The 18,932-nt window shown below is 54.6% G+C and overlaps 44 non-coding genes across 44 annotated transcripts; 9 read left to right on the top strand and 35 right to left on the bottom strand.

The window, feature by feature from the left end:
• Positions 1–190: 190 nt before the first annotated feature.
• Trnag-gcc (transfer RNA glycine (anticodon GCC)) lies at positions 191–261 on the bottom strand. The gene has a single exon. It is a non-coding gene; the product is annotated as a tRNA-Gly (tRNA).
• Positions 262–602: 341 nt separating this feature from the next.
• On the top strand, positions 603–674 carry Trnag-ucc (transfer RNA glycine (anticodon UCC)). Its single transcript has one exon. It is a non-coding gene; the product is annotated as a tRNA-Gly (tRNA).
• A 585-nt stretch (positions 675–1,259) lies between these two features.
• Trnai-aau (transfer RNA isoleucine (anticodon AAU)) lies at positions 1,260–1,333 on the bottom strand. The gene has a single exon. It is a non-coding gene; the product is annotated as a tRNA-Ile (tRNA).
• A 198-nt stretch (positions 1,334–1,531) lies between these two features.
• On the bottom strand, positions 1,532–1,603 carry Trnae-uuc (transfer RNA glutamic acid (anticodon UUC)). The gene has a single exon. It is a non-coding gene; the product is annotated as a tRNA-Glu (tRNA).
• A 296-nt stretch (positions 1,604–1,899) lies between these two features.
• Trnam-cau (transfer RNA methionine (anticodon CAU)) lies at positions 1,900–1,972 on the bottom strand. Its single transcript has one exon. It is a non-coding gene; the product is annotated as a tRNA-Met (tRNA).
• A 381-nt stretch (positions 1,973–2,353) lies between these two features.
• Positions 2,354–2,424, bottom strand: Trnag-gcc (transfer RNA glycine (anticodon GCC)). Its single transcript has one exon. It is a non-coding gene; the product is annotated as a tRNA-Gly (tRNA).
• A 341-nt stretch (positions 2,425–2,765) lies between these two features.
• On the top strand, positions 2,766–2,837 carry Trnag-ucc (transfer RNA glycine (anticodon UCC)). Its single transcript has one exon. It is a non-coding gene; the product is annotated as a tRNA-Gly (tRNA).
• Positions 2,838–3,422: 585 nt separating this feature from the next.
• Trnai-aau (transfer RNA isoleucine (anticodon AAU)) lies at positions 3,423–3,496 on the bottom strand. The gene has a single exon. It is a non-coding gene; the product is annotated as a tRNA-Ile (tRNA).
• A 198-nt stretch (positions 3,497–3,694) lies between these two features.
• On the bottom strand, positions 3,695–3,766 carry Trnae-uuc (transfer RNA glutamic acid (anticodon UUC)). The gene has a single exon. It is a non-coding gene; the product is annotated as a tRNA-Glu (tRNA).
• Positions 3,767–4,062: 296 nt separating this feature from the next.
• Positions 4,063–4,135, bottom strand: Trnam-cau (transfer RNA methionine (anticodon CAU)). Its single transcript has one exon. It is a non-coding gene; the product is annotated as a tRNA-Met (tRNA).
• A 381-nt stretch (positions 4,136–4,516) lies between these two features.
• On the bottom strand, positions 4,517–4,587 carry Trnag-gcc (transfer RNA glycine (anticodon GCC)). The gene has a single exon. It is a non-coding gene; the product is annotated as a tRNA-Gly (tRNA).
• Positions 4,588–4,928: 341 nt separating this feature from the next.
• Trnag-ucc (transfer RNA glycine (anticodon UCC)) lies at positions 4,929–5,000 on the top strand. Its single transcript has one exon. It is a non-coding gene; the product is annotated as a tRNA-Gly (tRNA).
• Positions 5,001–5,585: 585 nt separating this feature from the next.
• Trnai-aau (transfer RNA isoleucine (anticodon AAU)) lies at positions 5,586–5,659 on the bottom strand. Its single transcript has one exon. It is a non-coding gene; the product is annotated as a tRNA-Ile (tRNA).
• Positions 5,660–5,857: 198 nt separating this feature from the next.
• Positions 5,858–5,929, bottom strand: Trnae-uuc (transfer RNA glutamic acid (anticodon UUC)). Its single transcript has one exon. It is a non-coding gene; the product is annotated as a tRNA-Glu (tRNA).
• Positions 5,930–6,225: 296 nt separating this feature from the next.
• Trnam-cau (transfer RNA methionine (anticodon CAU)) lies at positions 6,226–6,298 on the bottom strand. The gene has a single exon. It is a non-coding gene; the product is annotated as a tRNA-Met (tRNA).
• Positions 6,299–6,679: 381 nt separating this feature from the next.
• Positions 6,680–6,750, bottom strand: Trnag-gcc (transfer RNA glycine (anticodon GCC)). Its single transcript has one exon. It is a non-coding gene; the product is annotated as a tRNA-Gly (tRNA).
• A 341-nt stretch (positions 6,751–7,091) lies between these two features.
• Trnag-ucc (transfer RNA glycine (anticodon UCC)) lies at positions 7,092–7,163 on the top strand. The gene has a single exon. It is a non-coding gene; the product is annotated as a tRNA-Gly (tRNA).
• A 585-nt stretch (positions 7,164–7,748) lies between these two features.
• Trnai-aau (transfer RNA isoleucine (anticodon AAU)) lies at positions 7,749–7,822 on the bottom strand. The gene has a single exon. It is a non-coding gene; the product is annotated as a tRNA-Ile (tRNA).
• A 198-nt stretch (positions 7,823–8,020) lies between these two features.
• On the bottom strand, positions 8,021–8,092 carry Trnae-uuc (transfer RNA glutamic acid (anticodon UUC)). Its single transcript has one exon. It is a non-coding gene; the product is annotated as a tRNA-Glu (tRNA).
• A 296-nt stretch (positions 8,093–8,388) lies between these two features.
• Positions 8,389–8,461, bottom strand: Trnam-cau (transfer RNA methionine (anticodon CAU)). The gene has a single exon. It is a non-coding gene; the product is annotated as a tRNA-Met (tRNA).
• A 381-nt stretch (positions 8,462–8,842) lies between these two features.
• Positions 8,843–8,913, bottom strand: Trnag-gcc (transfer RNA glycine (anticodon GCC)). The gene has a single exon. It is a non-coding gene; the product is annotated as a tRNA-Gly (tRNA).
• Positions 8,914–9,254: 341 nt separating this feature from the next.
• On the top strand, positions 9,255–9,326 carry Trnag-ucc (transfer RNA glycine (anticodon UCC)). Its single transcript has one exon. It is a non-coding gene; the product is annotated as a tRNA-Gly (tRNA).
• A 585-nt stretch (positions 9,327–9,911) lies between these two features.
• On the bottom strand, positions 9,912–9,985 carry Trnai-aau (transfer RNA isoleucine (anticodon AAU)). The gene has a single exon. It is a non-coding gene; the product is annotated as a tRNA-Ile (tRNA).
• A 198-nt stretch (positions 9,986–10,183) lies between these two features.
• Positions 10,184–10,255, bottom strand: Trnae-uuc (transfer RNA glutamic acid (anticodon UUC)). Its single transcript has one exon. It is a non-coding gene; the product is annotated as a tRNA-Glu (tRNA).
• A 296-nt stretch (positions 10,256–10,551) lies between these two features.
• On the bottom strand, positions 10,552–10,624 carry Trnam-cau (transfer RNA methionine (anticodon CAU)). The gene has a single exon. It is a non-coding gene; the product is annotated as a tRNA-Met (tRNA).
• Positions 10,625–11,005: 381 nt separating this feature from the next.
• Trnag-gcc (transfer RNA glycine (anticodon GCC)) lies at positions 11,006–11,076 on the bottom strand. Its single transcript has one exon. It is a non-coding gene; the product is annotated as a tRNA-Gly (tRNA).
• Positions 11,077–11,417: 341 nt separating this feature from the next.
• Trnag-ucc (transfer RNA glycine (anticodon UCC)) lies at positions 11,418–11,489 on the top strand. The gene has a single exon. It is a non-coding gene; the product is annotated as a tRNA-Gly (tRNA).
• Positions 11,490–12,074: 585 nt separating this feature from the next.
• On the bottom strand, positions 12,075–12,148 carry Trnai-aau (transfer RNA isoleucine (anticodon AAU)). The gene has a single exon. It is a non-coding gene; the product is annotated as a tRNA-Ile (tRNA).
• Positions 12,149–12,346: 198 nt separating this feature from the next.
• Trnae-uuc (transfer RNA glutamic acid (anticodon UUC)) lies at positions 12,347–12,418 on the bottom strand. The gene has a single exon. It is a non-coding gene; the product is annotated as a tRNA-Glu (tRNA).
• Positions 12,419–12,714: 296 nt separating this feature from the next.
• Positions 12,715–12,787, bottom strand: Trnam-cau (transfer RNA methionine (anticodon CAU)). Its single transcript has one exon. It is a non-coding gene; the product is annotated as a tRNA-Met (tRNA).
• Positions 12,788–13,168: 381 nt separating this feature from the next.
• On the bottom strand, positions 13,169–13,239 carry Trnag-gcc (transfer RNA glycine (anticodon GCC)). The gene has a single exon. It is a non-coding gene; the product is annotated as a tRNA-Gly (tRNA).
• Positions 13,240–13,580: 341 nt separating this feature from the next.
• Positions 13,581–13,652, top strand: Trnag-ucc (transfer RNA glycine (anticodon UCC)). The gene has a single exon. It is a non-coding gene; the product is annotated as a tRNA-Gly (tRNA).
• A 585-nt stretch (positions 13,653–14,237) lies between these two features.
• Positions 14,238–14,311, bottom strand: Trnai-aau (transfer RNA isoleucine (anticodon AAU)). Its single transcript has one exon. It is a non-coding gene; the product is annotated as a tRNA-Ile (tRNA).
• A 198-nt stretch (positions 14,312–14,509) lies between these two features.
• Trnae-uuc (transfer RNA glutamic acid (anticodon UUC)) lies at positions 14,510–14,581 on the bottom strand. Its single transcript has one exon. It is a non-coding gene; the product is annotated as a tRNA-Glu (tRNA).
• A 296-nt stretch (positions 14,582–14,877) lies between these two features.
• On the bottom strand, positions 14,878–14,950 carry Trnam-cau (transfer RNA methionine (anticodon CAU)). Its single transcript has one exon. It is a non-coding gene; the product is annotated as a tRNA-Met (tRNA).
• Positions 14,951–15,331: 381 nt separating this feature from the next.
• Trnag-gcc (transfer RNA glycine (anticodon GCC)) lies at positions 15,332–15,402 on the bottom strand. Its single transcript has one exon. It is a non-coding gene; the product is annotated as a tRNA-Gly (tRNA).
• Positions 15,403–15,743: 341 nt separating this feature from the next.
• Trnag-ucc (transfer RNA glycine (anticodon UCC)) lies at positions 15,744–15,815 on the top strand. Its single transcript has one exon. It is a non-coding gene; the product is annotated as a tRNA-Gly (tRNA).
• A 585-nt stretch (positions 15,816–16,400) lies between these two features.
• On the bottom strand, positions 16,401–16,474 carry Trnai-aau (transfer RNA isoleucine (anticodon AAU)). The gene has a single exon. It is a non-coding gene; the product is annotated as a tRNA-Ile (tRNA).
• Positions 16,475–16,672: 198 nt separating this feature from the next.
• Positions 16,673–16,744, bottom strand: Trnae-uuc (transfer RNA glutamic acid (anticodon UUC)). The gene has a single exon. It is a non-coding gene; the product is annotated as a tRNA-Glu (tRNA).
• Positions 16,745–17,040: 296 nt separating this feature from the next.
• On the bottom strand, positions 17,041–17,113 carry Trnam-cau (transfer RNA methionine (anticodon CAU)). Its single transcript has one exon. It is a non-coding gene; the product is annotated as a tRNA-Met (tRNA).
• Positions 17,114–17,494: 381 nt separating this feature from the next.
• On the bottom strand, positions 17,495–17,565 carry Trnag-gcc (transfer RNA glycine (anticodon GCC)). The gene has a single exon. It is a non-coding gene; the product is annotated as a tRNA-Gly (tRNA).
• A 341-nt stretch (positions 17,566–17,906) lies between these two features.
• On the top strand, positions 17,907–17,978 carry Trnag-ucc (transfer RNA glycine (anticodon UCC)). Its single transcript has one exon. It is a non-coding gene; the product is annotated as a tRNA-Gly (tRNA).
• A 585-nt stretch (positions 17,979–18,563) lies between these two features.
• On the bottom strand, positions 18,564–18,637 carry Trnai-aau (transfer RNA isoleucine (anticodon AAU)). The gene has a single exon. It is a non-coding gene; the product is annotated as a tRNA-Ile (tRNA).
• Positions 18,638–18,835: 198 nt separating this feature from the next.
• Positions 18,836–18,907, bottom strand: Trnae-uuc (transfer RNA glutamic acid (anticodon UUC)). The gene has a single exon. It is a non-coding gene; the product is annotated as a tRNA-Glu (tRNA).
• Positions 18,908–18,932: the final 25 nt, after the last annotated feature.

An 18,932-nucleotide genomic window follows, 5' to 3' on the forward strand; every position in this document is an offset into this window, starting at 1 on the left:
ACCTGGACACAGCAACTTGTGAGGCCAGGCCGACGCTAGTCTATAGAACATGATGCGAGCGTCCCAGTGGGGACCCGCCAGTGCTGCGTTCTCGGTTCTTCTCAAGGGAATCCAGCTATACATTCTTGTGGATCGTGCATGTCAAGCGCGCAAGCCACACGGCAGCATTACCGCGGGAAAAGCAAAATGATGCATCGGCCGGGAATCGAACCCGGGCCGCCCGCGTGGCAGGCGAGCATTCTACCACTGAACCACCGATGCTCCGGTCGGTATCAACTTCAAGCTGCTTCCCGAGCAGTTGTCTTAAGGGAAAGTGGGACTGTCGTCAAGCGCCATAGCATTCTGCCGAGAAGATGCTGCAGACGCTGAACCCTGCACTGTACTGCTTAAAATCGCCGCCAGAACGCCGTCCTCTGCGTACTCTTGCGTCGCCAGAGCCGACTCTTGCCAAAGGATGCGAAATGTGCGCGGATATGCTGTCCGAATGCGTCTGGATGTGCTCCCCTAGCCTACCTCGAAATGCGCCTGCCAGGTACCATCACCTTCGGCCGCTGCCGACAGGCGGGAAGCCGACACAGTGCGGCGCCGGGGCGCTCCCTTGTGCGGTGGTGGTGTAATGGTCAGCATAGTTGCCTTCCAAGCAGTTGATCCGGGTTCGATTCCCGGCCACCGCAGCAGGCTTTTAATTTCGCGTATGGGTACTTTTGCCACGCGCCTTGAAATTAATGTTTTGTTTTCCTCCCTCTTACTCGCTGCAGACCAGCCTGTAGTGTGTCTCGACTTGTCTCGACTTTGCTCGGCTGACGCGAGAGCTGACGCTCTCAAATCGGCCTATATCAAAACAACAAGCACGAGAAACGACTGAGAGAGGTAAGGAGAGGCGAGGCGATGGACACACAGCACGCCCCTTCATTTCACGGTGGCGTCTCCCTGACCGAATCGGGCTGTGGCTCCGAAAACAAAGGAGAAAGAAAAATAGGAAGTAAAACTGCCAACAGTACCCTGTGTTCCGATGCACTTACCCGCCCAAGTACTGACAAGGGCCAAAGTTGTTACGCATCGGCAATCGGACATTTCCTCTCATTTTCTCTTTATCGGTTGAGAACCAGTGTATCGAGCACACTATGGCCATTGGCGAGTGAATGCTGTAGCGCTTCCCGACAGGTCGGGTTCGGAACCTCTGTCAACTTCCACGCAGGGTGGTCATCACACTCGCCAGCTGAAATAGGCGCTGCCTTTTCGTAGTAGTAAATGCGTAGTGGCCCGTGGGGGGATCGAACCCACGACCTTCGCGTTATTAGCACGACGCTCTAACCAACTGAGCTAACGGGCCTCGACAGATGCAGTTGCTCAGGCCTACACTGGAACCGTGTGGCATGAAGCCATACACCATTTCTATGGCCGTCGTGTGTCTGCTTCCCTCGTCTATATTCTGCTGACTGTCACGAAACAGTAGCTATATTGCGAGCAGGACGGGAAACGGCAGCTCGGACAGCTCAAACTTGTCACGAGTAGTGTGGAAAAAATTCCGTTCCGGTACCGGGAATCGAACCCGGGCCTCCTGGGTGAAAGCCAGGTATCCTAGCCACTAGACCACACCGGATCTGTGCGTTTCTTCGACGGTTCGGACGGTCCCTTGGCGCATTTCGTGCCGAGTCCCGCGTCCGCGCCCATCTCTCTTTGCGAGCATCTTTGCGCATGCTGACTGGCAAGGCGCGCACCTCAAACGTCTCAGAGCAATGCTTTTGGCTTCATGCTCTGCTGGGAGAAGAGGAAAAGGGAAGCTGTAAGTAGCAATAACAGGAAGTAAACATTTTCCCGCTGAAGCGTTGTGGATAACAAACAAGAAATAAGTTGGGGCCCCAGCAACAGCACCACCATCAGTCACAGAAAATTAAATGCCCCGGGTGAGGATCGAACTCACGACCTTAAGATTATGAGACTTACGCGCTGCCTACTGCGCTACCGAGGCACCGGTGAACCGTTTGTCCTGGAAACTGGGTAAGTATCATACCGAATGTTAGACGTGAAGACACTGTACTTCCTGGATAACGTGTTCTGTTTGCTACACGTGCATTGCCGGCCCAGTTGATTGCGGTGTTGCTGCAGCTTTTGCAACGATAGGCAGCACTCCTTGTCGTTAAAGTTCAGTGCCTCGGAGGCACCTGGACACAGCAACTTGTGAGGCCAGGCCGACGCTAGTCTATAGAACATGATGCGAGCGTCCCAGTGGGGACCCGCCAGTGCTGCGTTCTCGGTTCTTCTCAAGGGAATCCAGCTATACATTCTTGTGGATCGTGCATGTCAAGCGCGCAAGCCACACGGCAGCATTACCGCGGGAAAAGCAAAATGATGCATCGGCCGGGAATCGAACCCGGGCCGCCCGCGTGGCAGGCGAGCATTCTACCACTGAACCACCGATGCTCCGGTCGGTATCAACTTCAAGCTGCTTCCCGAGCAGTTGTCTTAAGGGAAAGTGGGACTGTCGTCAAGCGCCATAGCATTCTGCCGAGAAGATGCTGCAGACGCTGAACCCTGCACTGTACTGCTTAAAATCGCCGCCAGAACGCCGTCCTCTGCGTACTCTTGCGTCGCCAGAGCCGACTCTTGCCAAAGGATGCGAAATGTGCGCGGATATGCTGTCCGAATGCGTCTGGATGTGCTCCCCTAGCCTACCTCGAAATGCGCCTGCCAGGTACCATCACCTTCGGCCGCTGCCGACAGGCGGGAAGCCGACACAGTGCGGCGCCGGGGCGCTCCCTTGTGCGGTGGTGGTGTAATGGTCAGCATAGTTGCCTTCCAAGCAGTTGATCCGGGTTCGATTCCCGGCCACCGCAGCAGGCTTTTAATTTCGCGTATGGGTACTTTTGCCACGCGCCTTGAAATTAATGTTTTGTTTTCCTCCCTGTTACTCGCTGCAGACCAGCCTGTAGTGTGTCTCGACTTGTCTCGACTTTGCTCGGCTGACGCGAGAGCTGACGCTCTCAAATCGGCCTATATCAAAACAACAAGCACGAGAAACGACTGAGAGAGGTAAGGAGAGGCGAGGCGATGGACACACAGCACGCCCCTTCATTTCACGGTGGCGTCTCCCTGACCGAATCGGGCTGTGGCTCCGAAAACAAAGGAGAAAGAAAAATAGGAAGTAAAACTGCCAACAGTACCCTGTGTTCCGATGCACTTACCCGCCCAAGTACTGACAAGGGCCAAAGTTGTTACGCATCGGCAATCGGACATTTCCTCTCATTTTCTCTTTATCGGTTGAGAACCAGTGTATCGAGCACACTATGGCCATTGGCGAGTGAATGCTGTAGCGCTTCCCGACAGGTCGGGTTCGGAACCTCTGTCAACTTCCACGCAGGGTGGTCATCACACTCGCCAGCTGAAATAGGCGCTGCCTTTTCGTAGTAGTAAATGCGTAGTGGCCCGTGGGGGGATCGAACCCACGACCTTCGCGTTATTAGCACGACGCTCTAACCAACTGAGCTAACGGGCCTCGACAGATGCAGTTGCTCAGGCCTACACTGGAACCGTGTGGCATGAAGCCATACACCATTTCTATGGCCGTCGTGTGTCTGCTTCCCTCGTCTATATTCTGCTGACTGTCACGAAACAGTAGCTATATTGCGAGCAGGACGGGAAACGGCAGCTCGGACAGCTCAAACTTGTCACGAGTAGTGTGGAAAAAATTCCGTTCCGGTACCGGGAATCGAACCCGGGCCTCCTGGGTGAAAGCCAGGTATCCTAGCCACTAGACCACACCGGATCTGTGCGTTTCTTCGACGGTTCGGACGGTCCCTTGGCGCATTTCGTGCCGAGTCCCGCGTCCGCGCCCATCTCTCTTTGCGAGCATCTTTGCGCATGCTGACTGGCAAGGCGCGCACCTCAAACGTCTCAGAGCAATGCTTTTGGCTTCATGCTCTGCTGGGAGAAGAGGAAAAGGGAAGCTGTAAGTAGCAATAACAGGAAGTAAACATTTTCCCGCTGAAGCGTTGTGGATAACAAACAAGAAATAAGTTGGGGCCCCAGCAACAGCACCACCATCAGTCACAGAAAATTAAATGCCCCGGGTGAGGATCGAACTCACGACCTTAAGATTATGAGACTTACGCGCTGCCTACTGCGCTACCGAGGCACCGGTGAACCGCTTGTCCTGGAAACTGGGTAAGTAACATACCGAATGTTAGACGTGAAGACACTGTACTTCCTGGATAACGTGTTCTGTTTGCTACACGTGCATTGCCGGCCCAGTTGATTGCGGTGTTGCTGCAGCTTTTGCAACGATAGGCAGCACTCCTTGTCGTTAAAGTTCAGTGCCTCGGAGGCACCTGGACACAGCAACTTGTGAGGCCAGGCCGACGCTAGTCTATAGAACATGATGCGAGCGTCCCAGTGGGGACCCGCCAGTGCTGCGTTCTCGGTTCTTCTCAAGGGAATCCAGCTATACATTCTTGTGGATCGTGCATGTCAAGCGCGCAAGCCACACGGCAGCATTACCGCGGGAAAAGCAAAATGATGCATCGGCCGGGAATCGAACCCGGGCCGCCCGCGTGGCAGGCGAGCATTCTACCACTGAACCACCGATGCTCCGGTCGGTATCAACTTCAAGCTGCTTCCCGAGCAGTTGTCTTAAGGGAAAGTGGGACTGTCGTCAAGCGCCATAGCATTCTGCCGAGAAGATGCTGCAGACGCTGAACCCTGCACTGTACTGCTTAAAATCGCCGCCAGAACGCCGTCCTCTGCGTACTCTTGCGTCGCCAGAGCCGACTCTTGCCAAAGGATGCGAAATGTGCGCGGATATGCTGTCCGAATGCGTCTGGATGTGCTCCCCTAGCCTACCTCGAAATGCGCCTGCCAGGTACCATCACCTTCGGCCGCTGCCGACAGGCGGGAAGCCGACACAGTGCGGCGCCGGGGCGCTCCCTTGTGCGGTGGTGGTGTAATGGTCAGCATAGTTGCCTTCCAAGCAGTTGATCCGGGTTCGATTCCCGGCCACCGCAGCAGGCTTTTAATTTCGCGTATGGGTACTTTTGCCACGCGCCTTGAAATTAATGTTTTGTTTTCCTCCCTGTTACTCGCTGCAGACCAGCCTGTAGTGTGTCTCGACTTGTCTCGACTTTGCTCGGCTGACGCGAGAGCTGACGCTCTCAAATCGGCCTATATCAAAACAACAAGCACGAGAAACGACTGAGAGAGGTAAGGAGAGGCGAGGCGATGGACACACAGCACGCCCCTTCATTTCACGGTGGCGTCTCCCTGACCGAATCGGGCTGTGGCTCCGAAAACAAAGGAGAAAGAAAAATAGGAAGTAAAACTGCCAACAGTACCCTGTGTTCCGATGCACTTACCCGCCCAAGTACTGACAAGGGCCAAAGTTGTTACGCATCGGCAATCGGACATTTCCTCTCATTTTCTCTTTATCGGTTGAGAACCAGTGTATCGAGCACACTATGGCCATTGGCGAGTGAATGCTGTAGCGCTTCCCGACAGGTCGGGTTCGGAACCTCTGTCAACTTCCACGCAGGGTGGTCATCACACTCGCCAGCTGAAATAGGCGCTGCCTTTTCGTAGTAGTAAATGCGTAGTGGCCCGTGGGGGGATCGAACCCACGACCTTCGCGTTATTAGCACGACGCTCTAACCAACTGAGCTAACGGGCCTCGACAGATGCAGTTGCTCAGGCCTACACTGGAACCGTGTGGCATGAAGCCATACACCATTTCTATGGCCGTCGTGTGTCTGCTTCCCTCGTCTATATTCTGCTGACTGTCACGAAACAGTAGCTATATTGCGAGCAGGACGGGAAACGGCAGCTCGGACAGCTCAAACTTGTCACGAGTAGTGTGGAAAAAATTCCGTTCCGGTACCGGGAATCGAACCCGGGCCTCCTGGGTGAAAGCCAGGTATCCTAGCCACTAGACCACACCGGATCTGTGCGTTTCTTCGACGGTTCGGACGGTCCCTTGGCGCATTTCGTGCCGAGTCCCGCGTCCGCGCCCATCTCTCTTTGCGAGCATCTTTGCGCATGCTGACTGGCAAGGCGCGCACCTCAAACGTCTCAGAGCAATGCTTTTGGCTTCATGCTCTGCTGGGAGAAGAGGAAAAGGGAAGCTGTAAGTAGCAATAACAGGAAGTAAACATTTTCCCGCTGAAGCGTTGTGGATAACAAACAAGAAATAAGTTGGGGCCCCAGCAACAGCACCACCATCAGTCACAGAAAATTAAATGCCCCGGGTGAGGATCGAACTCACGACCTTAAGATTATGAGACTTACGCGCTGCCTACTGCGCTACCGAGGCACCGGTGAACCGTTTGTCCTGGAAACTGGGTAAGTATCACACCGAATGTTAGACGTGAAGACACTGTACTTCCTGGATAACGTGTTCTGTTTGCTACACGTGCATTGCCGGCCCAGTTGATTGCGGTGTTGCTGCAGCTTTTGCAACGATAGGCAGCACTCCTTGTCGTTAAAGTTCAGTGCCTCGGAGGCACCTGGACACAGCAACTTGTGAGGCCAGGCCGACGCTAGTCTATAGAACATGATGCGAGCGTCCCAGTGGGGACCCGCCAGTGCTGCGTTCTCGGTTCTTCTCAAGGGAATCCAGCTATACATTCTTGTGGATCGTGCATGTCAAGCGCGCAAGCCACACGGCAGCATTACCGCGGGAAAAGCAAAATGATGCATCGGCCGGGAATCGAACCCGGGCCGCCCGCGTGGCAGGCGAGCATTCTACCACTGAACCACCGATGCTCCGGTCGGTATCAACTTCAAGCTGCTTCCCGAGCAGTTGTCTTAAGGGAAAGTGGGACTGTCGTCAAGCGCCATAGCATTCTGCCGAGAAGATGCTGCAGACGCTGAACCCTGCACTGTACTGCTTAAAATCGCCGCCAGAACGCCGTCCTCTGCGTACTCTTGCGTCGCCAGAGCCGACTCTTGCCAAAGGATGCGAAATGTGCGCGGATATGCTGTCCGAATGCGTCTGGATGTGCTCCCCTAGCCTACCTCGAAATGCGCCTGCCAGGTACCATCACCTTCGGCCGCTGCCGACAGGCGGGAAGCCGACACAGTGCGGCGCCGGGGCGCTCCCTTGTGCGGTGGTGGTGTAATGGTCAGCATAGTTGCCTTCCAAGCAGTTGATCCGGGTTCGATTCCCGGCCACCGCAGCAGGCTTTTAATTTCGCGTATGGGTACTTTTGCCACGCGCCTTGAAATTAATGTTTTGTTTTCCTCCCTGTTACTCGCTGCAGACCAGCCTGTAGTGTGTCTCGACTTGTCTCGACTTTGCTCGGCTGACGCGAGAGCTGACGCTCTCAAATCGGCCTATATCAAAACAACAAGCACGAGAAACGACTGAGAGAGGTAAGGAGAGGCGAGGCGATGGACACACAGCACGCCCCTTCATTTCACGGTGGCGTCTCCCTGACCGAATCGGGCTGTGGCTCCGAAAACAAAGGAGAAAGAAAAATAGGAAGTAAAACTGCCAACAGTACCCTGTGTTCCGATGCACTTACCCGCCCAAGTACTGACAAGGGCCAAAGTTGTTACGCATCGGCAATCGGACATTTCCTCTCATTTTCTCTTTATCGGTTGAGAACCAGTGTATCGAGCACACTATGGCCATTGGCGAGTGAATGCTGTAGCGCTTCCCGACAGGTCGGGTTCGGAACCTCTGTCAACTTCCACGCAGGGTGGTCATCACACTCGCCAGCTGAAATAGGCGCTGCCTTTTCGTAGTAGTAAATGCGTAGTGGCCCGTGGGGGGATCGAACCCACGACCTTCGCGTTATTAGCACGACGCTCTAACCAACTGAGCTAACGGGCCTCGACAGATGCAGTTGCTCAGGCCTACACTGGAACCGTGTGGCATGAAGCCATACACCATTTCTATGGCCGTCGTGTGTCTGCTTCCCTCGTCTATATTCTGCTGACTGTCACGAAACAGTAGCTATATTGCGAGCAGGACGGGAAACGGCAGCTCGGACAGCTCAAACTTGTCACGAGTAGTGTGGAAAAAATTCCGTTCCGGTACCGGGAATCGAACCCGGGCCTCCTGGGTGAAAGCCAGGTATCCTAGCCACTAGACCACACCGGATCTGTGCGTTTCTTCGACGGTTCGGACGGTCCCTTGGCGCATTTCGTGCCGAGTCCCGCGTCCGCGCCCATCTCTCTTTGCGAGCATCTTTGCGCATGCTGACTGGCAAGGCGCGCACCTCAAACGTCTCAGAGCAATGCTTTTGGCTTCATGCTCTGCTGGGAGAAGAGGAAAAGGGAAGCTGTAAGTAGCAATAACAGGAAGTAAACATTTTCCCGCTGAAGCGTTGTGGATAACAAACAAGAAATAAGTTGGGGCCCCAGCAACAGCACCACCATCAGTCACAGAAAATTAAATGCCCCGGGTGAGGATCGAACTCACGACCTTAAGATTATGAGACTTACGCGCTGCCTACTGCGCTACCGAGGCACCGGTGAACCGCTTGTCCTGGAAACTGGGTAAGTAACATACCGAATGTTAGACGTGAAGACACTGTACTTCCTGGATAACGTGTTCTGTTTGCTACACGTGCATTGCCGGCCCAGTTGATTGCGGTGTTGCTGCAGCTTTTGCAACGATAGGCAGCACTCCTTGTCGTTAAAGTTCAGTGCCTCGGAGGCACCTGGACACAGCAACTTGTGAGGCCAGGCCGACGCTAGTCTATAGAACATGATGCGAGCGTCCCAGTGGGGACCCGCCAGTGCTGCGTTCTCGGTTCTTCTCAAGGGAATCCAGCTATACATTCTTGTGGATCGTGCATGTCAAGCGCGCAAGCCACACGGCAGCATTACCGCGGGAAAAGCAAAATGATGCATCGGCCGGGAATCGAACCCGGGCCGCCCGCGTGGCAGGCGAGCATTCTACCACTGAACCACCGATGCTCCGGTCGGTATCAACTTCAAGCTGCTTCCCGAGCAGTTGTCTTAAGGGAAAGTGGGACTGTCGTCAAGCGCCATAGCATTCTGCCGAGAAGATGCTGCAGACGCTGAACCCTGCACTGTACTGCTTAAAATCGCCGCCAGAACGCCGTCCTCTGCGTACTCTTGCGTCGCCAGAGCCGACTCTTGCCAAAGGATGCGAAATGTGCGCGGATATGCTGTCCGAATGCGTCTGGATGTGCTCCCCTAGCCTACCTCGAAATGCGCCTGCCAGGTACCATCACCTTCGGCCGCTGCCGACAGGCGGGAAGCCGACACAGTGCGGCGCCGGGGCGCTCCCTTGTGCGGTGGTGGTGTAATGGTCAGCATAGTTGCCTTCCAAGCAGTTGATCCGGGTTCGATTCCCGGCCACCGCAGCAGGCTTTTAATTTCGCGTATGGGTACTTTTGCCACGCGCCTTGAAATTAATGTTTTGTTTTCCTCCCTGTTACTCGCTGCAGACCAGCCTGTAGTGTGTCTCGACTTGTCTCGACTTTGCTCGGCTGACGCGAGAGCTGACGCTCTCAAATCGGCCTATATCAAAACAACAAGCACGAGAAACGACTGAGAGAGGTAAGGAGAGGCGAGGCGATGGACACACAGCACGCCCCTTCATTTCACGGTGGCGTCTCCCTGACCGAATCGGGCTGTGGCTCCGAAAACAAAGGAGAAAGAAAAATAGGAAGTAAAACTGCCAACAGTACCCTGTGTTCCGATGCACTTACCCGCCCAAGTACTGACAAGGGCCAAAGTTGTTACGCATCGGCAATCGGACATTTCCTCTCATTTTCTCTTTATCGGTTGAGAACCAGTGTATCGAGCACACTATGGCCATTGGCGAGTGAATGCTGTAGCGCTTCCCGACAGGTCGGGTTCGGAACCTCTGTCAACTTCCACGCAGGGTGGTCATCACACTCGCCAGCTGAAATAGGCGCTGCCTTTTCGTAGTAGTAAATGCGTAGTGGCCCGTGGGGGGATCGAACCCACGACCTTCGCGTTATTAGCACGACGCTCTAACCAACTGAGCTAACGGGCCTCGACAGATGCAGTTGCTCAGGCCTACACTGGAACCGTGTGGCATGAAGCCATACACCATTTCTATGGCCGTCGTGTGTCTGCTTCCCTCGTCTATATTCTGCTGACTGTCACGAAACAGTAGCTATATTGCGAGCAGGACGGGAAACGGCAGCTCGGACAGCTCAAACTTGTCACGAGTAGTGTGGAAAAAATTCCGTTCCGGTACCGGGAATCGAACCCGGGCCTCCTGGGTGAAAGCCAGGTATCCTAGCCACTAGACCACACCGGATCTGTGCGTTTCTTCGACGGTTCGGACGGTCCCTTGGCGCATTTCGTGCCGAGTCCCGCGTCCGCGCCCATCTCTCTTTGCGAGCATCTTTGCGCATGCTGACTGGCAAGGCGCGCACCTCAAACGTCTCAGAGCAATGCTTTTGGCTTCATGCTCTGCTGGGAGAAGAGGAAAAGGGAAGCTGTAAGTAGCAATAACAGGAAGTAAACATTTTCCCGCTGAAGCGTTGTGGATAACAAACAAGAAATAAGTTGGGGCCCCAGCAACAGCACCACCATCAGTCACAGAAAATTAAATGCCCCGGGTGAGGATCGAACTCACGACCTTAAGATTATGAGACTTACGCGCTGCCTACTGCGCTACCGAGGCACCGGTGAACCGCTTGTCCTGGAAACTGGGTAAGTAACATACCGAATGTTAGACGTGAAGACACTGTACTTCCTGGATAACGTGTTCTGTTTGCTACACGTGCATTGCCGGCCCAGTTGATTGCGGTGTTGCTGCAGCTTTTGCAACGATAGGCAGCACTCCTTGTCGTTAAAGTTCAGTGCCTCGGAGGCACCTGGACACAGCAACTTGTGAGGCCAGGCCGACGCTAGTCTATAGAACATGATGCGAGCGTCCCAGTGGGGACCCGCCAGTGCTGCGTTCTCGGTTCTTCTCAAGGGAATCCAGCTATACATTCTTGTGGATCGTGCATGTCAAGCGCGCAAGCCACACGGCAGCATTACCGCGGGAAAAGCAAAATGATGCATCGGCCGGGAATCGAACCCGGGCCGCCCGCGTGGCAGGCGAGCATTCTACCACTGAACCACCGATGCTCCGGTCGGTATCAACTTCAAGCTGCTTCCCGAGCAGTTGTCTTAAGGGAAAGTGGGACTGTCGTCAAGCGCCATAGCATTCTGCCGAGAAGATGCTGCAGACGCTGAACCCTGCACTGTACTGCTTAAAATCGCCGCCAGAACGCCGTCCTCTGCGTACTCTTGCGTCGCCAGAGCCGACTCTTGCCAAAGGATGCGAAATGTGCGCGGATATGCTGTCCGAATGCGTCTGGATGTGCTCCCCTAGCCTACCTCGAAATGCGCCTGCCAGGTACCATCACCTTCGGCCGCTGCCGACAGGCGGGAAGCCGACACAGTGCGGCGCCGGGGCGCTCCCTTGTGCGGTGGTGGTGTAATGGTCAGCATAGTTGCCTTCCAAGCAGTTGATCCGGGTTCGATTCCCGGCCACCGCAGCAGGCTTTTAATTTCGCGTATGGGTACTTTTGCCACGCGCCTTGAAATTAATGTTTTGTTTTCCTCCCTGTTACTCGCTGCAGACCAGCCTGTAGTGTGTCTCGACTTGTCTCGACTTTGCTCGGCTGACGCGAGAGCTGACGCTCTCAAATCGGCCTATATCAAAACAACAAGCACGAGAAACGACTGAGAGAGGTAAGGAGAGGCGAGGCGATGGACACACAGCACGCCCCTTCATTTCACGGTGGCGTCTCCCTGACCGAATCGGGCTGTGGCTCCGAAAACAAAGGAGAAAGAAAAATAGGAAGTAAAACTGCCAACAGTACCCTGTGTTCCGATGCACTTACCCGCCCAAGTACTGACAAGGGCCAAAGTTGTTACGCATCGGCAATCGGACATTTCCTCTCATTTTCTCTTTATCGGTTGAGAACCAGTGTATCGAGCACACTATGGCCATTGGCGAGTGAATGCTGTAGCGCTTCCCGACAGGTCGGGTTCGGAACCTCTGTCAACTTCCACGCAGGGTGGTCATCACACTCGCCAGCTGAAATAGGCGCTGCCTTTTCGTAGTAGTAAATGCGTAGTGGCCCGTGGGGGGATCGAACCCACGACCTTCGCGTTATTAGCACGACGCTCTAACCAACTGAGCTAACGGGCCTCGACAGATGCAGTTGCTCAGGCCTACACTGGAACCGTGTGGCATGAAGCCATACACCATTTCTATGGCCGTCGTGTGTCTGCTTCCCTCGTCTATATTCTGCTGACTGTCACGAAACAGTAGCTATATTGCGAGCAGGACGGGAAACGGCAGCTCGGACAGCTCAAACTTGTCACGAGTAGTGTGGAAAAAATTCCGTTCCGGTACCGGGAATCGAACCCGGGCCTCCTGGGTGAAAGCCAGGTATCCTAGCCACTAGACCACACCGGATCTGTGCGTTTCTTCGACGGTTCGGACGGTCCCTTGGCGCATTTCGTGCCGAGTCCCGCGTCCGCGCCCATCTCTCTTTGCGAGCATCTTTGCGCATGCTGACTGGCAAGGCGCGCACCTCAAACGTCTCAGAGCAATGCTTTTGGCTTCATGCTCTGCTGGGAGAAGAGGAAAAGGGAAGCTGTAAGTAGCAATAACAGGAAGTAAACATTTTCCCGCTGAAGCGTTGTGGATAACAAACAAGAAATAAGTTGGGGCCCCAGCAACAGCACCACCATCAGTCACAGAAAATTAAATGCCCCGGGTGAGGATCGAACTCACGACCTTAAGATTATGAGACTTACGCGCTGCCTACTGCGCTACCGAGGCACCGGTGAACCGCTTGTCCTGGAAACTGGGTAAGTAACATACCGAATGTTAGACGTGAAGACACTGTACTTCCTGGATAACGTGTTCTGTTTGCTACACGTGCATTGCCGGCCCAGTTGATTGCGGTGTTGCTGCAGCTTTTGCAACGATAGGCAGCACTCCTTGTCGTTAAAGTTCAGTGCCTCGGAGGCACCTGGACACAGCAACTTGTGAGGCCAGGCCGACGCTAGTCTATAGAACATGATGCGAGCGTCCCAGTGGGGACCCGCCAGTGCTGCGTTCTCGGTTCTTCTCAAGGGAATCCAGCTATACATTCTTGTGGATCGTGCATGTCAAGCGCGCAAGCCACACGGCAGCATTACCGCGGGAAAAGCAAAATGATGCATCGGCCGGGAATCGAACCCGGGCCGCCCGCGTGGCAGGCGAGCATTCTACCACTGAACCACCGATGCTCCGGTCGGTATCAACTTCAAGCTGCTTCCCGAGCAGTTGTCTTAAGGGAAAGTGGGACTGTCGTCAAGCGCCATAGCATTCTGCCGAGAAGATGCTGCAGACGCTGAACCCTGCACTGTACTGCTTAAAATCGCCGCCAGAACGCCGTCCTCTGCGTACTCTTGCGTCGCCAGAGCCGACTCTTGCCAAAGGATGCGAAATGTGCGCGGATATGCTGTCCGAATGCGTCTGGATGTGCTCCCCTAGCCTACCTCGAAATGCGCCTGCCAGGTACCATCACCTTCGGCCGCTGCCGACAGGCGGGAAGCCGACACAGTGCGGCGCCGGGGCGCTCCCTTGTGCGGTGGTGGTGTAATGGTCAGCATAGTTGCCTTCCAAGCAGTTGATCCGGGTTCGATTCCCGGCCACCGCAGCAGGCTTTTAATTTCGCGTATGGGTACTTTTGCCACGCGCCTTGAAATTAATGTTTTGTTTTCCTCCCTGTTACTCGCTGCAGACCAGCCTGTAGTGTGTCTCGACTTGTCTCGACTTTGCTCGGCTGACGCGAGAGCTGACGCTCTCAAATCGGCCTATATCAAAACAACAAGCACGAGAAACGACTGAGAGAGGTAAGGAGAGGCGAGGCGATGGACACACAGCACGCCCCTTCATTTCACGGTGGCGTCTCCCTGACCGAATCGGGCTGTGGCTCCGAAAACAAAGGAGAAAGAAAAATAGGAAGTAAAACTGCCAACAGTACCCTGTGTTCCGATGCACTTACCCGCCCAAGTACTGACAAGGGCCAAAGTTGTTACGCATCGGCAATCGGACATTTCCTCTCATTTTCTCTTTATCGGTTGAGAACCAGTGTATCGAGCACACTATGGCCATTGGCGAGTGAATGCTGTAGCGCTTCCCGACAGGTCGGGTTCGGAACCTCTGTCAACTTCCACGCAGGGTGGTCATCACACTCGCCAGCTGAAATAGGCGCTGCCTTTTCGTAGTAGTAAATGCGTAGTGGCCCGTGGGGGGATCGAACCCACGACCTTCGCGTTATTAGCACGACGCTCTAACCAACTGAGCTAACGGGCCTCGACAGATGCAGTTGCTCAGGCCTACACTGGAACCGTGTGGCATGAAGCCATACACCATTTCTATGGCCGTCGTGTGTCTGCTTCCCTCGTCTATATTCTGCTGACTGTCACGAAACAGTAGCTATATTGCGAGCAGGACGGGAAACGGCAGCTCGGACAGCTCAAACTTGTCACGAGTAGTGTGGAAAAAATTCCGTTCCGGTACCGGGAATCGAACCCGGGCCTCCTGGGTGAAAGCCAGGTATCCTAGCCACTAGACCACACCGGATCTGTGCGTTTCTTCGACGGTTCGGACGGTCCCTTGGCGCATTTCGTGCCGAGTCCCGCGTCCGCGCCCATCTCTCTTTGCGAGCATCTTTGCGCATGCTGACTGGCAAGGCGCGCACCTCAAACGTCTCAGAGCAATGCTTTTGGCTTCATGCTCTGCTGGGAGAAGAGGAAAAGGGAAGCTGTAAGTAGCAATAACAGGAAGTAAACATTTTCCCGCTGAAGCGTTGTGGATAACAAACAAGAAATAAGTTGGGGCCCCAGCAACAGCACCACCATCAGTCACAGAAAATTAAATGCCCCGGGTGAGGATCGAACTCACGACCTTAAGATTATGAGACTTACGCGCTGCCTACTGCGCTACCGAGGCACCGGTGAACCGTTTGTCCTGGAAACTGGGTAAGTATCATACCGAATGTTAGACGTGAAGACACTGTACTTCCTGGATAACGTGTTCTGTTTGCTACACGTGCATTGCCGGCCCAGTTGATTGCGGTGTTGCTGCAGCTTTTGCAACGATAGGCAGCACTCCTTGTCGTTAAAGTTCAGTGCCTCGGAGGCACCTGGACACAGCAACTTGTGAGGCCAGGCCGACGCTAGTCTATAGAACATGATGCGAGCGTCCCAGTGGGGACCCGCCAGTGCTGCGTTCTCGGTTCTTCTCAAGGGAATCCAGCTATACATTCTTGTGGATCGTGCATGTCAAGCGCGCAAGCCACACGGCAGCATTACCGCGGGAAAAGCAAAATGATGCATCGGCCGGGAATCGAACCCGGGCCGCCCGCGTGGCAGGCGAGCATTCTACCACTGAACCACCGATGCTCCGGTCGGTATCAACTTCAAGCTGCTTCCCGAGCAGTTGTCTTAAGGGAAAGTGGGACTGTCGTCAAGCGCCATAGCATTCTGCCGAGAAGATGCTGCAGACGCTGAACCCTGCACTGTACTGCTTAAAATCGCCGCCAGAACGCCGTCCTCTGCGTACTCTTGCGTCGCCAGAGCCGACTCTTGCCAAAGGATGCGAAATGTGCGCGGATATGCTGTCCGAATGCGTCTGGATGTGCTCCCCTAGCCTACCTCGAAATGCGCCTGCCAGGTACCATCACCTTCGGCCGCTGCCGACAGGCGGGAAGCCGACACAGTGCGGCGCCGGGGCGCTCCCTTGTGCGGTGGTGGTGTAATGGTCAGCATAGTTGCCTTCCAAGCAGTTGATCCGGGTTCGATTCCCGGCCACCGCAGCAGGCTTTTAATTTCGCGTATGGGTACTTTTGCCACGCGCCTTGAAATTAATGTTTTGTTTTCCTCCCTGTTACTCGCTGCAGACCAGCCTGTAGTGTGTCTCGACTTGTCTCGACTTTGCTCGGCTGACGCGAGAGCTGACGCTCTCAAATCGGCCTATATCAAAACAACAAGCACGAGAAACGACTGAGAGAGGTAAGGAGAGGCGAGGCGATGGACACACAGCACGCCCCTTCATTTCACGGTGGCGTCTCCCTGACCGAATCGGGCTGTGGCTCCGAAAACAAAGGAGAAAGAAAAATAGGAAGTAAAACTGCCAACAGTACCCTGTGTTCCGATGCACTTACCCGCCCAAGTACTGACAAGGGCCAAAGTTGTTACGCATCGGCAATCGGACATTTCCTCTCATTTTCTCTTTATCGGTTGAGAACCAGTGTATCGAGCACACTATGGCCATTGGCGAGTGAATGCTGTAGCGCTTCCCGACAGGTCGGGTTCGGAACCTCTGTCAACTTCCACGCAGGGTGGTCATCACACTCGCCAGCTGAAATAGGCGCTGCCTTTTCGTAGTAGTAAATGCGTAGTGGCCCGTGGGGGGATCGAACCCACGACCTTCGCGTTATTAGCACGACGCTCTAACCAACTGAGCTAACGGGCCTCGACAGATGCAGTTGCTCAGGCCTACACTGGAACCGTGTGGCATGAAGCCATACACCATTTCTATGGCCGTCGTGTGTCTGCTTCCCTCGTCTATATTCTGCTGACTGTCACGAAACAGTAGCTATATTGCGAGCAGGACGGGAAACGGCAGCTCGGACAGCTCAAACTTGTCACGAGTAGTGTGGAAAAAATTCCGTTCCGGTACCGGGAATCGAACCCGGGCCTCCTGGGTGAAAGCCAGGTATCCTAGCCACTAGACCACACCGGATCTGTGCGTTTCTTCGACGGTTCGGACGGTCCCTTGGCGCATTTCGTGCCGAGTCCCGCGTCCGCGCCCATCTCTCTTTGCGAGCATCTTTGCGCATGCTGACTGGCAAGGCGCGCACCTCAAACGTCTCAGAGCAATGCTTTTGGCTTCATGCTCTGCTGGGAGAAGAGGAAAAGGGAAGCTGTAAGTAGCAATAACAGGAAGTAAACATTTTCCCGCTGAAGCGTTGTGGATAACAAACAAGAAATAAGTTGGGGCCCCAGCAACAGCACCACCATCAGTCACAGAAAATTAAATGCCCCGGGTGAGGATCGAACTCACGACCTTAAGATTATGAGACTTACGCGCTGCCTACTGCGCTACCGAGGCACCGGTGAACCGTTTGTCCTGGAAACTGGGTAAGTATCATACCGAATGTTAGACGTGAAGACACTGTACTTCCTGGATAACGTGTTCTGTTTGCTACACGTGCATTGCCGGCCCAGTTGATTGCGGTGTTGCTGCAGCTTTTGCAACGATAGGCAGCACTCCTTGTCGTTAAAGTTCAGTGCCTCGGAGGCACCTGGACACAGCAACTTGTGAGGCCAGGCCGACGCTAGTCTATAGAACATGATGCGAGCGTCCCAGTGGGGACCCGCCAGTGCTGCGTTCTCGGTTCTTCTCAAGGGAATCCAGCTATACATTCTTGTGGATCGTGCATGTCAAGCGCGCAAGCCACACGGCAGCATTACCGCGGGAAAAGCAAAATGATGCATCGGCCGGGAATCGAACCCGGGCCGCCCGCGTGGCAGGCGAGCATTCTACCACTGAACCACCGATGCTCCGGTCGGTATCAACTTCAAGCTGCTTCCCGAGCAGTTGTCTTAAGGGAAAGTGGGACTGTCGTCAAGCGCCATAGCATTCTGCCGAGAAGATGCTGCAGACGCTGAACCCTGCACTGTACTGCTTAAAATCGCCGCCAGAACGCCGTCCTCTGCGTACTCTTGCGTCGCCAGAGCCGACTCTTGCCAAAGGATGCGAAATGTGCGCGGATATGCTGTCCGAATGCGTCTGGATGTGCTCCCCTAGCCTACCTCGAAATGCGCCTGCCAGGTACCATCACCTTCGGCCGCTGCCGACAGGCGGGAAGCCGACACAGTGCGGCGCCGGGGCGCTCCCTTGTGCGGTGGTGGTGTAATGGTCAGCATAGTTGCCTTCCAAGCAGTTGATCCGGGTTCGATTCCCGGCCACCGCAGCAGGCTTTTAATTTCGCGTATGGGTACTTTTGCCACGCGCCTTGAAATTAATGTTTTGTTTTCCTCCCTGTTACTCGCTGCAGACCAGCCTGTAGTGTGTCTCGACTTGTCTCGACTTTGCTCGGCTGACGCGAGAGCTGACGCTCTCAAATCGGCCTATATCAAAACAACAAGCACGAGAAACGACTGAGAGAGGTAAGGAGAGGCGAGGCGATGGACACACAGCACGCCCCTTCATTTCACGGTGGCGTCTCCCTGACCGAATCGGGCTGTGGCTCCGAAAACAAAGGAGAAAGAAAAATAGGAAGTAAAACTGCCAACAGTACCCTGTGTTCCGATGCACTTACCCGCCCAAGTACTGACAAGGGCCAAAGTTGTTACGCATCGGCAATCGGACATTTCCTCTCATTTTCTCTTTATCGGTTGAGAACCAGTGTATCGAGCACACTATGGCCATTGGCGAGTGAATGCTGTAGCGCTTCCCGACAGGTCGGGTTCGGAACCTCTGTCAACTTCCACGCAGGGTGGTCGTCACACTCGCCAGCTGAAATAGGCGCTGCCTTTTCGTAGTAGTAAATGCGTAGTGGCCCGTGGGGGGATCGAACCCACGACCTTCGCGTTATTAGCACGACGCTCTAACCAACTGAGCTAACGGGCCTCGACAGATGCAGTTGCTCAGGCCTACACTGGAACCGTGTGGCATGAAGCCATACACCATTTCTATGGCCGTCGTGTGTCTGCTTCCCTCGTCTATATTCTGCTGACTGTCACGAAACAGTAGCTATATTGCGAGCAGGACGGGAAACGGCAGCTCGGACAGCTCAAACTTGTCACGAGTAGTGTGGAAAAAATTCCGTTCCGGTACCGGGAATCGAACCCGGGCCTCCTGGGTGAAAGCCAGGTATCCTAGCCACTAGACCACACCGGATCTGTGCGTTTCTTCGACGGTTCGG

The sequence above is a fragment of the Schistocerca gregaria genome, unplaced genomic scaffold (assembly GCF_023897955.1).
Source record: "Schistocerca gregaria isolate iqSchGreg1 unplaced genomic scaffold, iqSchGreg1.2 ptg000747l, whole genome shotgun sequence".
Classification (NCBI taxonomy): Eukaryota; Metazoa; Arthropoda; class Insecta; order Orthoptera; family Acrididae; genus Schistocerca; species Schistocerca gregaria.